At 36.0% G+C, this 15,912-nt stretch overlaps 2 pseudogenes; both read left to right on the plus strand.

Annotated features, from left to right (window-relative positions):
• Window positions 1–5,360: 5,360 nt before the first annotated feature.
• LOC135232999 (small ribosomal subunit protein uS2-like) lies at window positions 5,361–6,314 on the plus strand (annotated as a pseudogene).
• Window positions 6,315–12,591: 6,277 nt separating this feature from the next.
• On the plus strand, window positions 12,592–14,538 carry LOC135232811 (olfactory receptor 2W1-like; annotated as a pseudogene).
• Window positions 14,539–15,912: the final 1,374 nt, after the last annotated feature.

Genomic DNA, 15,912 nt, shown 5'->3' on the forward strand with positions numbered 1-15,912 from the left:
CAGTCCAAGGCATATTCAATATTCTTTGTGTCATTTGATTTACTTCCATGGGCATTGATTATGGATCCAAGTAAAATGAAGTCATTGACAACTTCAATCTTTTCTCCCTTTATCGTGATGTTGCTTATTGGTCCAGTTGTAAGGGTTTTTGTTTTCTTTATGTTGAGGTGCAACCCATACTGAAGGCTTTAGTCTTTGATCTTCATCAGTAACTGCTTCAAGTTCTCTTCACTTTCAGCAAGCAAAGTTGTGTCATCTGCATATCACAGGTTGTTAATGAGTCTTCCATCAATCCTGATGTTTCATATAGTCTAGCTTCTCGATTATTTGCTCAGCATACAAATTGAAAAATATGGTGATGCACATTTTCCTAATTTTAAACGATGCAGTATTCCCTTGTGTTCAAACGCCTGACTTTTGGTCTATGCACAGCATAATTAAGTGTTCTGGAATCCCCTTTCTTCGTAATGTTATCCATTGTTTGTTATGATCCACAGAGTCGAATGCCTTTGAATAGTCAATAAAATGCAGGTAAACATCTTTCTGGCATTCTCTGCTTTCAGCCAAGATCCATCTGTTATCAGCAATGATATCCCTTGTTCCACATCCTCTTCTGAATCTGGATTGAACTTCTGGCGGTTCCCTATCCATGTACTGTTACAACCATTTTTGAATTATCTTCAGGAAAATTTTACTTGTGTGTGATATTAATGACATTGTTCGATAATTTCTGCATTTGCTTGGATCACCTTTCTTTGGAATGGGCACACAAATATGGATCTCTTCCAGTCACTTGGCCAAGTCAGTGTCTCCAAATTTCTGGGCATAGACTAGTGAGCACCTGCAGCACTGCATCTGTTTGTTGAAACATCTCAATCTCATCAATACCTAGAGCCTTGTTTTTTGCCAATGCCTTCAGTGCAGCTTGGACTTCTTCCTTTAATACATTGTTTCTTGATCATTTGCTAACTCCTGAAGTGGTTGAACTTTGACCAGTTCTATCAGTACAATAGCTCTGTGTATTTTTTCCATCTTCTTTTGATGCTTCCTGAGTTGTTCCATATTTTTCCCACAAACCAAAAACCAAACGTGCTGCTGTCAATTCCAACTCATAGTGACCCTATAGGACAGAGTAGAACTGCCCCATAGAGTTTCCAAGGAGCACCTGGTGGATTTGAACAGCCGACCTTTTGGTTAGCAGCCATAGCACTTACCCACCACTCCACCAGGGTTTCCTTATTTTGCCCGTAGAATCCTTCAAAATTGCAACTTGAGGCTTGAATTTTTCCTTCAGTTCTTTCAGCTTGAGAAATGCCAAGTGTATTCTTTCCTTTTAGTTTTCTAACTCCAGGTCTTTGAACATGTCATTATGATACTTTCTTTTGTCTTCTTGAACTGCCCTTTGAATGCTTCTGTTCAGCTCTTTTACTGCATGATTTCTTCCTTTTGCTTTAGCTACTCAACGTTCAAGAGCAACTTTCAGGGTTTCTTCTAACACCCATTTTGTTTTTTTCTTTCTTTCCTCTCTTTTTAATGACCTCTTGCTTTCTTCGTGTACAACGAGCTTGATGTCATTCCACAAGTCATCTGGTCTTTAGTCATTTGGGTTCAATTTGTCAAATCTATTCTTGAGATGGTCTCTAAATTCAGGTGGGGTATACTCAAGGACGTATTTTGGTTCTTGAGGACTTGTTTTTAATTTTCTTCTACTCCAACTTAAATTTATATATGAGCAATTGATGGTCTGTTCCACTGTTAGCCCCTGGCCTTGTTCTGACAGATGATATTGAGGTTCTTCATGGTCTTTCCATAGAAGTAATTGATTTGATTCCTGTTTTTTTTATCCAGTGAGGTCCATGTGTATAGTTGCAGCTTATGTTGTTGAAAAAGGTATTTGCAATAAATAAGTCATTGGTCTTGCAAAATTCTGTCAAGTGATCCCCAGCAATGATTATATCAACAAGGCCATGTTTTCCAACTACTGATCCCCCCTCTTTGTTTCCAACTTTCACATTCCAATCACCAGTAATTTTCAATGCATCTTGACTGCACGTTTGATCAATTTCAGACTACAGAAGTTTGTAAAAATCTCACATTTCTTTATCTTTGGCATTAGTGTTTGGTATGTAAATTTAAAAAATAATCCTCTTAGCTGGTATGGATATTATCCTATCATTGACAGCACCATATTTCAGGATAGATCTTGAAACGTTCTTTTTGATGATGAATGCGATTCCATTCCTCTTCAATTTGTCATTCCTGGCATAGTAACAACAACAACAACAACAAAAACCAAACCCAGTGCCATCGAGTTGATTCTGACTCATAGCGACCCTATAAGACAGAGTAGAGCTGCCCATAGTGTTTCCAAGGAGTGCCTGGCATAGTAGACCATTCAACTGCCTGATTCAAAATGGCTCATACCAGTCCAATCTGTATGAGTTCCATTTCATTTTAGACAACTTCCAATTTTCCTAGAGTCATACTTCATACATTTCATGTTCCCATTATTAATGGATGTTTGCAATTGTTTCTTCTTATTTTGAGTCATGCCACACCAGCAAGTGAAGGTTCTGAATGCCTTATTCCATCCACATCATTAAGGTCAATGCTGCTTTGAAGAGGCAGCTCTTCCTCAGTCATATTTTGAGTGCCTTCCGACCTGAGCAAGCTCTGGTAGAACAGTGGTTAAGAGCTTGACTGCTAAACCAAGGGTCAGCAGTTCTAATCCACCACCTGCTCCTTGGAAACCCTATGGGTCAGTTCTACTCTGTCCTATAGGGTTGCTGTGAGTTAGAATCGACTCAATGGCAATGGGTTTGGGTTTTTTTGGGGGGGTCCAACCCGGGGGGCTGACTTTCTAGCACTATATCAGACAATGTTCCACTGCTATTCATTAGGTTTTCACTGGCCAATTTTTTCAGAAGTAGACCACAAGATCCTTCTTCCTAGTCTGTCTTAGTCTGGAAGTTCAGCTGAAACCTGTCCACCACGGGTGACCCTGGTGGTATTTGAAATACTGGTGGCAAAGCTTCCAGTATCACAGCAACATGCAAGATGCCATAGTATGACAAACTGACAGAATGTTCCTTAGAAGCGAGAATGACAAAACTTCAGCATGCTTACTTTGGACAGGTCATCAGAGAAGACTTACCACTAGTAAAGTTCATCATGTTTGGCAAAGTAGAGAGTCAGCAAAAACAAGGAAAACCCCCAATGAAAGGGATTGGCACAATAGCCACAACAATGTACCTAAACATACCAAAGATCAAGAACATGGTACTGGACTAGGCAATGTTTCATTCTGTTATACACAAGGTCACCATGAGTCGGAGCCAAGTCAACTAATAACAACAATAGGATGGTTGTAAGTAAGCATCACGAATTGTCTAAATCAGTGAGTGATAAAATCAGGATCAGCAAAAATCTGGTTCATATGAGGCAGAGGTCAGGAATATTTCTACCTTCCCACTTTTACATAATTTCTGACACTAGTCAGTCCCTTCAAGGCACTCTACTTCTCTGCAGGGTTTGGTAATTCATTGCAACAGTCACACAGAACTCACAGACCACACTCACAGTTATGTGGTTTATTAGGGAAGTAAGAGGCTATACCTCAGGATCAGGATCAACTTGGAAGTAATAGGAACAACTCAGGATCAGTGAAGGGAAGCACCCAGGCCTCCACTGATCAGCAGGTGCAGCTTCTCTGCTGAGTAAGCTGCCTTCTGTGCCAAGCAGTTACCCTGACTCAGCTTATCCACCAGGGGGCTGCCTTCTCTGCCATACAGGCTGCTCTGCGTTCAGGTCTCTCTACTCTGCTATTGGTCTTTCCACTGCAAAGTGGCTCAGTTCATAGACAGCACAACGGCTCTATCAGCTGCTGCTCTCCTAGCAGTAGCTTTTCACCATCAGGCCTCCCCATCAGTTTATCTGCCCATCAGGCCTCTCCATCAGTCTACCTGCTGCTAACTGGCCCAGCTCGTAGCCAGTGTAGCAGCCTGCTCAGCTCTCTCAGTTGCTTTTTGCCATCAGGCCTCTCTGCTGTTAATTGGCCCAGCTCACAGTCAGTGTAGCTTTAGGACTGCTTGGCTCCCATGTGGCTCTGCTTCTCTGCCAGACCAGTGCTTAGCCATCACCTCCCTCTCTTCATGAAGGCCTCTGAAAACAGCTGCTTTTCAGCCATTTATATATCCCGATCTTCATCAATTATAAGGCAGAGCCTCCCTAACCAGACCAGAGTTCAACCAATCCTCTGTTACCCATGAGATGTCAATCAACTCAGTTCTTGTTAATTACCAGGCAAAAGTATCAAATCATCAAGTTGTTTAGAGCTTACCAGGGAAATGTCAATCAACATGGGAAATCCCCTGGGCAAAAGTAACAAACCCTCTGGGATAGAAAATAACCTCGGAACCCCTCTACCAAGTTCCTTCTTGAAAGAACTACGGCAAAGGTAACTCTTCAGGGCTTACGGGAAAAAAAACTCTCAAGCTGTTTTCCTAAAGACCCAAGGCAAAAGGTCACATAGAGGAACGCATTTCACCACAATGGTATATACATAAAATGTAACAATATTAACTCATTAAATGCGATGATGAAGACCAATATTTAATGACATTGATCAGTAAGTAGCCTGTATTAAGAGTATGCTCCAGGCATAAAGATATTGAGAAGGTGTTCACTACATTTTGGCAGAGATTATCTTTGGGTGACCTGGTTTCTGAGATTGTGTTCACATTATTCTTTGTGAATTTGCAATGTTGTTTATGACTTTTATAAGACTCACCTATGCTATCTATGAAGGCAATAATATTTTTTCATTTTATTCCTTTTTCCAAATGAAATCATATTTGTAATTTAAATGTTTACATAAATCATACTTTTCATGGCAAAACTTCAAATAACTTCAGATAAATTTACAGAAGGCTAACATTTTCCTGAAGTATCATAACTCATGTATAGAATTTGCTACTTTATAAATTTCTTTAGGCCAACACAGATAAAGTTTTACATCACTAGCTGACAATAAATATCCTACTTTAATTTGAATATCTTTGTTTCTACCTTTTCTTTTTTTACTTCTCTCCTTATCCCTTTCTTTTTATCCTCTCACTCGGATAAAGTTTTATCAGCTTCATGTGCATTCTTCCACAAATTTCACTATGTACAAAAAAAATGTTACTACATATTAAATACATAAGATCTTTTTAATTTGTAAAACTGGGATCAAATTCTATGCTCTTTGGAGAATCTTTCTTTTTACAGTTAACATTTATGTTGTTGTCTTAACATCTAGGGAGTCAATTAAAATACGTGCACTACCCAGAGAAGGGTCCATAAGGTGTTGTCCTGGGTTACTGTCTAACAGGGGAAAATTTCACAATGTCCCCCCAGAGCCCTTAATGTCCTGCAGATAAAGGAGGAGGATGCCCTCAAATTCCTTGCAGCAGGAACCCACTTAGGTGGCACCAGTCCTGACTTCCAAATGGAACAGTGCATCTACAAAATGAAAAGTGATGGCATCTACATCATAAACCTGAAGAGGACCTGGGAGAAGATTCTGTTGGCAGCCCAGGCCATTGTTGCCATTGAAAACCCACCTGGTGTCAGTGTCATATCCTCCAGGAATACCGGGCAGAGGGCTGTGCTGAACTCTGCAGCTGCCACTAGAGCCACATTTATTTCTGGGTGCTTCACTACTGGAATCTGCACTAACCATATCCAGGCAGCCTTCTGGGAGAAGCCTTTTGGTGGTTACTGACTGATCCCAGGGCTGATCACCAGCCTCTCACAGAGGTCTCTTACAGTAACCTGACCATCCTTGCTCTGTGTCACACAGATTCTCCTTTGTGGTAAGTGGAAATTACCATCCCATGAAACAACAACAAGGGAGCTCACTCAGTGGGTCTGATGTGATGAATGCTGGTCTGAGAAGTTCACCGAATGTGTGGCATCATCTTCTGGAAACACCTGTAGAAGGTCATGCCTGATCTCTACTACAGAGATCCGGAAGACATTGAAAAGGAAGAGCAGTTTGCAGCTGAAAAGGCTGTGATCAAGGGATAATTTCAGGGTGAATGGACAGCTTCTGCTCCTGGATTTACCACTGCTCAGCCTGAGGGCACAGACTGGTCAGAACCTGTGCAGGTGCCATCTGTGCCTATTCAGCAGTTTCCTACTGAAGATTGGAGTGTTCAGTCTGCAGCTGAAGCCTGGTCTGCAGCCCTTACTGCTCAGGCCACTGAGTGGGTAGAAACAACCACTGAGTGGTCTTATGCTGTTCTTCCATAGTATCTTAGAATATGGAGATAAGGTTGACAGAAAATAAACATCAGTTTCTAAAAAATTAAAAATAAAAGAGTAAAGCTATACAGGAGAGAGAAAAAAAAAAACCTTAAGTCTGTTAGAGATATCTGACTTGAGTCATCAAAATAGAAAGTCATGGATCCTCAACTAAGTTGAAAATTTAAGCCAGTTCATAGACACAGAGCCCTTTGAAGGAAGGAAAAACCCGGCTCCACTGAGGAGACCCTGACTGTGCTGTCAAAAGACATACCAATAAAAGTCACGACACAGTCTGGGAAGCCTGAAGCTCATGGAATTTGTAGTTCTGATCCAGTCCTATGAATGCTAATGCAGTTTACCAATCAGGATTGTTTTTATAATAAACAATATGGCCTGGTAACATGACCAATGCTCCATAGTTATCTAATCCATAAGTTTCCATAGAAAAGGAGCTAAAATCAGGAAAAACAGAGGTCATTTTCCATGAAAAGGGGAATAGAATTTTTAAACCTTCACTCACAGAACCACAGTGGGCTTCTAAAGTACGAGTGATTTCCTACTGTTTATCCAGGTAAGGGGTGTCTTAGTCAGGGTTCTCTAGAGAAGCAGAATCACATGGATTGGTAGATAGATGGATGGATTGATGAGTGAGTAAGTGAGTGGGTGGGTGGGTGGGTAGGTAGACAGAGATAAAGATTTATTTTAAGGAATTGAATGCACCTTTTTAGGGGCTGATAAGTCCAAAATCTGTAGGTTAGGCAATAAGTTGGAGATCACTGCAGTCTTGTGTCCCAAAATCCATAGGTCAAGCAATGAGTGGAAAGAGTGGAAAAGCTTTGGAAGACTATTTACAGTCTGTAGACAGAAAGGTGAAAACTCCCTTTTCATTCTTAAGATCTTCAACTGATTGGATAAGTTGGGAGGATATTCTGCTTAAGACTAACTGATTTAATCACATGTAACTACCTTATACCAACATCTGAACTACAACTGGGCACCATAGCCTAACCAAATCGACACATAAAATTACCCTGTGTGTGTGTATGAAGTGGTTTAGAGGGAGAAATATTCTCAGGTGTATTGTTAGATACCAGCATGAGCTCTCCCCAAATTGATTAATTATATTTGTAGCATATACTCCTTGAATTGACTGAAATAGTGATAGCTAATACTTGCATGTTCACTGTGTGACAATCAGTGCTGTAATATTTTACAAGCATTAAACTAATTTAACTCTCATACTAACCCTATAAACTAGCAGCTATCACTATCCACTTAAGTGATGGTTAAACGTTATATGTCAGCTTAATTAAGCCATAATTCTCAGGAGTTTGCCAAACTCCTGAGAATTGGACTGATTGCTCTTCCATAATATAATTAATATAATTAATATAATTAATATAATTAATATAATTAATATAATATAATATAATATAATTAATATAATATAATATAATATAATTAATATAATATAATATAATTAATATAATATAATATAATTAATATAATATAATATAATTAATATAATATAATATAATTAATATAATATAATTAATATAATTAATATAATATAATTAATATAATATAATATAATATAATATAATATAATATAATATAATATAATATAATATAATATAATATAATATAATATAATATAATATAATATAATATAATATAATATAATATAATATAATATAATATAATATAATATAATATAATATAATATAATATAATATAATATAATATAATATAATATAATATAATATAATATAATATAATATAATATAATATAATATATATAATATAATATAATATAATATAATATATATAATATAATATAATATATAATATAATATATATAATATAATATAATATATAATATAATATAATATATATAATATAATATAATATATATAATATAATATATAATATAATATATAATATATAATATAATATATATAATATAATATATAATATATATAATATATATAATATATATAATATATATAATATATAATATATATTATATAATATATATAATATATATAATATATATAATATATATAATATATATAATTAATATAATTAATATAATTAATATAATTAATATAATATAATATAATTAATATAATTAATATAATATAATTAATATAATATAATATAATATAATATAATATAATATAATATAATATAATATAATATAATATAATATAATATAATATAATATAATATAATATAATATAATATAATATAATATAATATAATATAATATAATATAATATAATATAATATAATATAATATAATATAATATAATATAATATAATATAATATAATATAATATAATATAATATAATATAATATAATATAATATAATCACGCCCATGATATGATTTGATGTGATCAGCCAGTCAGTTAAAAGAGAGTTTCTTTGGGGATGTGGTGTGCCTCCAGCATATAAATGGATGTTCTGGCAAAGCTCACTCTTCCTTGACTCTGCATTCTTCTCATTGCCTGACTTCCAGTTCTTGGGACATAAGCCTTTGGCCTGACCTGCAGATTTTGGATTCACCAGGCTCTACAACCCAGTGATCCAGCACAGGCCTCCAGCCTACTGCCCGACATGCAGATTTTGGATTCCTCAACCTCTGCAACCACGTGAGTCGGCAGAAGTCTTCAGTTTGCTGCCTGACCCACAGATTTGGGACTTATCAGCCCCCACAATTGCATGAGCCATTTCCTTGAAGAAAATCTCTTTATATTTATATATACACTTTACTAGTTTTGCTTCTCTAGAGAACTGGGACTAAAAGACCCAATTATAAATAAGAAATCTGCAGCACCAAGAGCTTAAGCAACTTGCCCAAGTCCACACAGCCGGTAAGTGGTAACACCAGGATTTGAGCCCAAAACCTCTGACTCCAGGATCTATCAATCTAATCATCGCACCTCAAATGCAGAATATAATGATTACGTAAATGTAGAATATAATGATTACATTATATAAAGTATAATATACAATATAATGTAGAAAATAATGATTATATGTAGAATATAATGATTACTGTCATAAAGAAGCAGATTATTAAAATAGTTTCATTGCTTGGGGTGATGAGCAGTTAGCCACATTTAAACATATATCATGAGGCAGTCAGTTTGTTCTTAAGTATTTTATTAACATGATGATTGGTGGTTTGAAATTTTAATTCAAGGATTATAAAGATCAGAAAATTCTTCAGGCCATACAGTTGCTCAAGGTCTTAGGGTTTAAATAGTGACCTTTCAGACACAAGGAACTATTGTCATAGGTGTTGAAGGATTTGAATCATCAAAAGTTGTCATCAAGGTAAAGGCATGTTAGCACTGACTAAAAATATAAATTTCTTATGATGCTCAACTTTCTGTTTACAGTTTTGGAGATTGAATATCTTCACTGTCACAGACAATGGTTTCAACCTTGGATGTCAGAAAAGACTATTAGAAGTACATTACTGAAATGAAATTTGTTCAGAGCAAATTTATTTTCAAAATAAACGTGTGCTAATAATGGTATGAATATTTTGTAGAGGCAATATATGTTATAATTCTAGTGTTAGAATTGCACATTATTTAAGAACAAATTTTGTTGTTTGTAATAGTTACACTACCTAGAGAAACAAGAAGTGAAAATTTTGAGAAGACATTTATTTTGTCATTTCCCTGAACTACAGCTTTCCTTCACATTGAATAAGTTTTGCATTCACTAAATTTGTCATTGTGAAATATCAGAATATGGTCATATCCTCCAAATGTTTCATCAGCTGGCTTCTTCTACAGCAGTTTACTCTAGCGAAGTCTACAGGATGTAGTCCTGCTGGTTTAGAACATCTTTTTTGATGATCTAGATTTCCAGGCAATGTTGGGAAATTTTATTTAATTCTTATCCTGAGTCGTCTGTTACTTCGTGTAATATTTCTCTAGGATTAAGACCTAGTATTTGCAAGTTCTTTTAAAGTCAGAACAAGTAGTGAGATTTTGTGACAGGTTTCATCCCCTTACCTGAAATCACATGTTCAAGAGGGAGGAGTCCTGCCAAGAATCTGTACCTTAACAAACATCAGGAAAACAGCAGAATTCGCCGAGGCACCGCAGGGAACACACAAGAGAGCTGCAGCCTGGAGAGCAAATGCTGAACCAGGATCCGTTTCCTTTAGAGTAGGCTCTACACTGGTTGAAAAATAGACCACCGAGGGAATTCACTCTGGAGCACAGTAATGTAACTCTTTAGTATTTCTTGGAAAATAGTGTGACTGAGTTGGGAAAAAAATTTGCAAAAAGTAGAATGAAAACTTAAAACTATATGGACTGATATTTCTGGTTTTTTTTTTCAGAAGTCTGAAATTAAATAAATGCTGTCTCTGCAGAGAAATCCTTCTGTCTGTATTAGTAAGGAAAGATAAATTTATTATCTGGTATAAGACTTGAACACAAAGTCATTTCTAGATTTGTGATTTCAGGCATTTTGATCTAGCAGAAATAAAAGAGGAAAATGTAGATTAAATTGAAAAAGAAGATCAAAATATTGTACTTTATTCATGAAGATTATGGAGCTGGGAAGGACTCATATTTTGGATCCATATCTAAATCCTGTAATGTGCATGGAAAATTATTTCAAGATTTCCTATGTCATTTTTTTAATAAGAGCAATTTTTTTCCCTTCATGAATTCATATTTTCATTTTTGTTTTCACATAATTTTAATTGAAGTCCTATTTTACTCAGAAGTCATGCACAATTACACAAACCAACATGTGTATCAAAATAAATGGTATTTATTCTTCTGTTGCTCAGACATTACAGGACTCTAATGGTGTGTGACAGCTTGTAACACATTTCAGAGAGGGTTTTTTTTTTGTTTTTTGTCTAGTTTTGTCAATGGCAGAAACCAGCCTCAAAATGTTATTCTTTAAAAGCAAATTCTGAAGAAATCACCAAATAACTATCTCAAAATGACTATGTTGACCAGTATATTCAGTTAGTTCGGTGAATGTGTACACTATTGAACGGACCATGGCCACAGTTTGAAGTAAGCTCTTTGGATTACTGAAGTAGCATATTTGAAATAACATAACAAGCAAAAAGCACAATTTTTTTTTTGTGCTATACCTGTACCCATATCAGTTTGATATTTTACTGCTATTTTTTAAATCGTATGTTTTCTTTTTTAACTGAATCATTTCAGGTGTTATTTTTGCTTCAGGTGGTATCTTTCTATATTCAATGACAAGAAGGTGGATTGTCACTTATCTGTTTAATTGCTAAAAGTTTCGGCAGTTCTGAGGTGCTCATGAGTGTATAGGGGAGCTGTAGGTATCACACTATTAAAGAACATTAGCTTTATTAGTCCTTCAAGTAGACACTAACGTTTTAAATTATTTTTCATTGAACTGAATAAAGTGGTTATTCGTTACTACAGAGTTAAAACCGCAGTCTTTTCCATTAATCCACCATCTTCTGTCACCCCATTCAAGTAACTTCACAAGATGTCTAAGTTTTTAATGTAAAGAAAATGCTAACTAATAACTTTAAGTGATTTTTCATCATTATTCAGAGCATGATTTAACTTTTCATTTATTCAAAAACTGTGTCTATCTGGGGGACCTGCTTTAGGGGTTAGAGATAGAGTGAAGTACACAAGCCATCATGTCTGCTTTCTTAAAGGTTATAGACTAAGGTAGGAGGAATGGTAAGCAACTTGTATCTACATGGTGCATCATTATAATATTTTCTTATATTTGCAAGGAGCTCTGCTGGCATAGTGGTTAAGTGCTTGGCTGCTAACTGAAAGGTCAGCAGTTTGAACCCACTAGCCACCCCGCAGAAGACAGATATGGCAGCCAACTTCCATAAAGATTTATAGCCTTGGAAACCCTAGGGGACATTTCTACTCTGTCCTATAGGGTCACTATGAGTTGAATAGACTCTATGGCACACCACCACTACCACAAAAATATTTGTACTAATTAATGATTTTGAGAGGGACTATGTCCCAAGCATTGTTCTAAGAATCTTACATGTATTACTCATTTGATCTTCACTCCATTTCTAGGTATTTTTATTGTTCCAATTTTAGAGATGAGAACACTGAGCCCAGAAGGGTTATGTAACTTGCCTGAGACCACACAGCTAAATAACTGGCAGAGATGGGACATGAACATAAGCTCTCAAGCTATGTTCCTAAGCTCCATGCTGTACTGGCTCTCTGTAGGAGTTCCTTATACATGATATAAAATATAAAGCTAAAAGAGAGTGTGGGTTCAGGGAATTCCTCTTTAAGCAAGAAACATTTAAGTGGTGACCTAGAAGATGAGTAGGAATTATCCAGATAAAAAAGGGAAGGGTTCCATGGGCTTTAGATGGGGATGAAATTGACCTGTGAAAAACTGATAGAGGGCTAGTAGTGAATATGGGTAAAGGGAATTGTAAGATGACGATGAGACCTAGGCAGGAACCAAATCAGGCAGGTTCATCTCCATCATCCTAAAGAATCTGAATATTTCCTAAATGTTAGAAAAAGCAATTGATAGCTTTTAAACACATGGATGATGTGATCTTACTAAATCTTGTAAAAATATAAAAGGATAAGTCTAGATATGAGGACAGAAGACTATTACCAGGACCTAGAAGAGAGGAAATAGTGCTTTGGATTAGGGTAGTGGTGGTGGGAATTAAAAAAAAAGTGAAAGGATAGTTAAGTATATTTTTAAAATGAAATTTACCAGTTAAGGTAATAAGTTAGTTGTTGGGATGAGGCAGATGAAGGCTGGGAGATCAAAGGTGCTGTTCACGAAGAAATGGAAAAAAGGGATGCTCTTTTTCTCATTCTGACATTAGTCAAATAGGGAATAGATGAATAGACAAATTCTCTGAACAAGAATATTTTCATTATATTGGGTAACTAGATTTATAGAGAATCATAGTGTCACATCATTTTAGAATCATGTCTATTCCAGACTGAAATTGACTTCTAAGAAAATTCAGACTCTTGAGTTTAAGAATGAACTTCTCAGTGTTACCTAGATAAAGAGTGTAATCCTGAATTCATCACCAAAAAAGAAATCCAAAACAAATACCAGATTACCTGACTACAATATTTTTTATCCAGTGTATTTTTCAATTATTAAACATACCTTCTCTCCCTCTGTGTTATTTATATACCATAGTCTGTGTTGACAAATCTCTTCTTCTTCTCTTCTGCCTTCTTTTCCTTTTTTTCTCCTCCTCCTCCTCATTTTGTTCTTCTCATTTCAGGATGGGTGTTGAAGGACTATGGGGCAAAACAATCATAGTTCTCTACATGGTTTTATTCTGCTTGGCTTCTCTGATCATCCCAAACTGGAGATGGTCCTGTCAGGAGTTGTCACCATCTTCTACTTAATTACATTAGTGGGTAACACAGCCATCATTGTTGCATCTCTCCTGGATTCCCACCTGCACACACCAATGTATTTTTTCATCAGGAATTTATCTTTCCTAGACCTGTGTTTCACCACCAGCATCATACCTCAGATGCTGGTTAACTTGTGGGGATCTGATAAGTCCATCACCTTTGTGGGCTGTATCATTCAACTCTATGTTTATATGTGGATGGGCTCCGTTGAGTGCCTTCTCCTGGCTGTTATGTCCTATGATCGTTTTACAGCTATTTGTAAACCCCTGCATTATTTGGTAATCATGAACCCACATCTATGTCTCAAGATGATTGTCATGGTCTGGGGTGTTAGTCTGGCCGATTCTTTGGTATTGTGTACACTCACACTTGATTTACCTAGATGTGAAAACAACATTCTGGATCATTTCTTGTGTGAGTTGCCAGCTATGGTTAAGATATCATGTGTAGATACCACAGCAGTTGAAATGTCTGTTTTTGCTTTAGGCATTGTCATTGTCCTTATACCCCTCTTCCTGATTCTTATATCCTATGGTTACATTGCCCGAGCTGTGCTGAGAATGAAGTCAAAAGCAGGCCAATGAAAAGCAATTAATACCTGTGGATCTCATCTCACTGTGGTATCCATCTTCTATGGAACTATTATCTACTCGTACCTGCAGCCAGGTAACAGTGCCTCCAAAGACCAGGGCAAGTTCTTCACTCTCTTTTACACCATCATCGCTCCAAGTCTCAACCCCCTTATCTACACCTTGAGGAATAAGGACATGAAGAGTGCACTCAAGAAGCTGGTGAAAGTTGATTATAAATCAACAAAAATGTAGGATAACTGGGCATCATAGAAAAATATTAGAGTAAATAAGGCAATGGAATACTTTTCTAATTGTTCTTGATATTTACTGAGGCAGGTAATCCCTAGATCATAGAAATCAATTAATATAATTCTTTTATGCAAACTTTTTGTGGATACAAACCATTGGATACAAAATATTATAACCATTATACGTAGCTCTTTTATGCCTCTAATTATTTGAATGTGTTCATGCAAACTGAGACAATAAGAATTTTTATTTTTGCCTGAAATATAATACATAGTGGATGTGAATATAATCTTGATTTTATTGAATTTATCCTCAAGCCTATGAAAACTGTTCTAGGAGCCCTGGTGGTGCAATGGTTAAGCGCTTGTCTGCTAACCGAAAAGGCAAAGGTTTGAACCCACCAGCCACGCTGCAGGAGAAAAGACCTGGCATTCTGCTTCTGTAAAGATTACAGCCTCTGAAACCCTATGTGGCAATTCTGTCACAGAAGGTCACTATGAGCTGTAATTGACTTGCTGGCACACAAGATAAAAACTTCTTTGATGATCTAGTTTTGTATTTTCTTTACCAGTGCTTGGATCTTTAATAATATAGACCTTAATGAATGGTTTCATATACATTATGATTTGTACATTAAATAATAATATACAAATAATGATTCTGTAAGTTAAATATTTCATGAAGCCATCCAGAGATTTATGTATGTTTGGTGCAAGCCAATGCAATCTATAGGACAGTGACTGTCATAAGGACCACCTGAAACAATTTACTCTTTGTTCAGTATAACTTAATACCAATATCTTGAGTAAAGATCTTTGCTATTTCAGTAAATTACTTGTTTAACTTGATACATGTTACCCTCAGTAGTATGAGTGGGCCTCATCCAATCAGTTGAAGGCAAAAAAAAGCAGGGGGGGGACATGAGGGAATTTTCCCTTCTGTCTCCAGACTACAACTAGACTTCTTCCCAGAACTCATCCATTATTTCTATCACCAGACCTATAGATTTTGGGACACAAGACTGCAGGAATCTTCAGCCTGTCACCTGACATACAAATTTTGAACTTGTCAGCCCCTCACAATCAAGTGAGCCAATTCCTTAAAATAATTTTGTGTATCTCCATCTCTCTCTATTTATCTAATTATCTATTTCACTAGAGAACTCTGACCAGATAAAAAGTAGGAGATCACTGGTCCCTGAGAAGCCCAATGTGGACCTGTGAGTAAAGGCTTAAAAATGCTATTCCCTTCTCCATGGGCAGATGGGCTCTGTTTTTCCTATTCTAGTTCTGTTTCTATGGAAGCCTATGGATTAGGTAAATATGAAGTGTTGGTCATGTTACCAGGCAACAATTGTTAACTGTAAAAATAACCATG

The sequence above is a fragment of the Loxodonta africana genome, chromosome 1 (assembly GCF_030014295.1).
Source record: "Loxodonta africana isolate mLoxAfr1 chromosome 1, mLoxAfr1.hap2, whole genome shotgun sequence".
Lineage (NCBI taxonomy): Eukaryota > Metazoa > Chordata > Mammalia > Proboscidea > Elephantidae > Loxodonta > Loxodonta africana.